The sequence below is a fragment of the Callithrix jacchus genome, chromosome 8, assembly GCF_049354715.1.
Source record: "Callithrix jacchus isolate 240 chromosome 8, calJac240_pri, whole genome shotgun sequence".
Lineage (NCBI taxonomy): Eukaryota > Metazoa > Chordata > Mammalia > Primates > Cebidae > Callithrix > Callithrix jacchus.
The window spans coordinates 75,815,925-75,819,123 of record NC_133509.1 but is presented as its reverse complement, the minus strand read 5'-3'; positions in this window follow the sequence as shown (position 1 = coordinate 75,819,123).

Below are 3,199 nucleotides of genomic sequence, written 5' to 3'. Positions count from 1 at the left end.
CAGCATCCCGTAATGCACTCCACAGCCTCTCACAGCAAAGACTTACCCAGTCCAAACCTTTAATAGTGTTGCAGTTGAGCACACCTGAAAAAGAGTAACAAAGTTTTTCTTCTTTGTTTTGAAAAACCAACCATAGCATTTTCTCTTGCTCCTGTAACATTATTAGCATAAGACAAAAACTACATTTACAAGCTATAACAAATTTAGAATTTGTAAGATGAAGAGGGAAATGTACACTTGAAGATAGTACCTTCAGTGTGAATTTTAAAATTTATAATGAGAGATAAAGCACATCTTAAAGATTCTGACTTTTCCATTAAACCAAAGTTTTTTTGCTACATAGTCCGTAATACCATGAGACTCTTGGCTAGCTGCTTAATAATGAGATGAGAGTACCTTGCAATACTGCTTTATAAACACATTCATTCCAGTTCAGATTGTGTAGATAACATGAAATATATGGCACTCACAGACACAAATACTTTTTACTGTGTTAGCTCTTTTTACAGGGTTTTCTATATACATGTAATATGTATTTGATGGGTACCCAAAAAGCACAAATAAAATAGTCATCTGAGTTTTATCTTGTACAGTAAAAATCATTTTTATGATTATTTAATTTGAGACTTATCAAAGAGACATTGCATCAGACACTTTAAAAAATGTCAAAAAAAGACTTATTCAAGATTATTGTAATAGGGGCCAAAACCATTACAAGAGAAGAGAGAGACTGAATTCAATTCATCTGAAACAAACAGTGGGAGGATTTTTAAACACTGAGATGTACTAAAGGAAAAGTACCGAAGGATGTTAGTCAGGAGGTTGGTCAATGTGATTAGTCCATCAGCATTTGTTAACTGTGTGTTATTGAAGTTAGGATCTTACCCTTCCACAGAAACTGGGAGGTTGGGGTGATAGCTCCTTCACTTGTTACCTTTCAAAGGTATGGCTCCATGGTGCATGAGAAAGACATTTCTGGGTTGTAAAATATTTAAACTTCAAAGAGGAAGATAATTTAGGATTGCAAGTTTTCTAAAGTATTGCTAAAAGAAAAGAAAGATCAGGAACATATAATCTGAAAGAAACTAGTGTAAAAGTTTTATCAAGCTAAAGGGAATAATTTGGTCAGACTTTAGGAAAACAAAATTACTAGTTAGGAAGGATTGAATTAACATGAAATGTAAATATATTTTGTACTATATTATATTAATAATCCTAGTAATTATTGTAAATAATATATTCAAAATTATATAAAGAATATCTCTACTATAAATATATAACACCTATTTCTAAATGTTTAAAAGGTTAAAGAATTTGAAGTAAATATATAGGTTTCTTAAAGGAAAAGATGCCTATCAAGTGAAACATTGTCTTTGATGAAAGATGAAGTGAATCTTAATTGAAAACCCTACATTTTTCTTTATCTGCATTTGAAAAACAAAATTCTTTACATTCTGACTTTCTATTGAGTTGTGCTAATTTTACTGAATCTTTTCATGTTCTTGTGCTTTTTTTATTCTCACCTCTTGTAAAATGAAATGTTTTCCAGTGTGGTAGTCAGAATTTTCAGATAGTCTCCAAAATTCCAATGCCCCCATATTCTAATGCTGTACATTTCCCTCCCTTCGATAATGTATAGGACCTGTGCATATAATAAGATACTCACTACCTTGATTAGGTTATATCATAATAAAAATGATGGAAGTCTATCTTGTGATTACATTATATTTCATGTGACCCCAGACCACACGTTGCTGAACTAAACAAAGATTTTGCTGCTATTTTTGAAGACATTAGCTGCCACCTTGTGGGAGGGCCCATAGTATCTCAAGATGGCTTATAGAGTTGGGAGCCACCTGTGCAAAACCACGAAGAAAACTGGGACCTTAGTCCTACAAGCACAATAAGCTAAATTCTGCTAATGACTAGTGAGCTTGGAAGAGAGCGCTAAGCTCCCAGTGAGATCAACCCTTGGCTAACATAGTAATTTCAATCTGAAGAGACCCTGAAAGAAGAACCCAATAACCTATGTCCTGATACTGTGGAATAATAAATTTGTGTTGTTTGAAGCTATAAAATGTGTGATGATTTTTATGCAGTAATAGAAAACTAATGCACCTATTAATCTTTTCTACTGCACAATGATATTTTAGCATCTGTATACTACACGTCAATGTTCAGATTTTAGACATCAGCATCTTTATCAGCTGTTTTTCTAACAAGAGTTGTTTTCTCCAGTGAGGCCCACATAATATTCCCTACAATAATTACTATGCAAGGAGGACATTCTTTTCTGTTTTCATGGCCCTACATAATAAGCATTTCTGTCTCTGCATCTCTTGCCCAGTTGATTCTGTTCAGCATTCTAGCCTTACTAGTGAGGTAACAGGAGTCTTATAAATGTGTTTCTCTGACAGGAATAACTTTCCCATTGCGGACCAAGCTAAAAGTAGATTTTCCCCCTTTGGAACTAAACATAGATCCTATTATAATTCATATGAAGTACTATTAAATGTTCAATCAGGCACTTTATTAACTCAGGACTTCTCTCTATATATAAGCTAGAAAATACCGAATGCTAAGGTCATGAGTAAAAATAGCATATATTTCTTGAGAAAGAAAGTGTTTTAATATGATGTCATAGTTTCGTGCTTCATAATAGAAAAAATATATTCTGGGTTGTTAAAATCCTTACTTTTTATCAAAATGAGAACATGAAAATGAGAGTGAGAGTTTTTTTTCTTTTGGGGAGATGAAATTCCACTTGCCTGCAATTATGTGTGTTGCACTTTAATTTCTAGGAAAATAAGTATAGTTACAAAATAAGATTGATTTGAAAATGCATCAAGATAGTCTTATCTAATATTCAGAATGACTTACCAAGTCATGCCAAATTTGGTAATTAAAATGAAAAGAAATGCCATCTCCTTAGCTATGTGACTTGCTCATTTATTCCACCTCCTAATCTTTTATGTTTATACTAATAGAATTAATGTCTGAGAAACTGAATGAATCAACTTTGTCAAATTGAGATTTGTCCTCAATGTTTTCATGATATAATGCAGCTCTTTCCAGAGAAGCTATTTCTGTACCCAGTAGAGCTATGTATTTTCACTGCTAGACAACATCAAAATATAGAATGTTTAAAATGATCCTCTTACCACTGCTTTTTCTTCAATTACACTTAGGGTGTAAATGA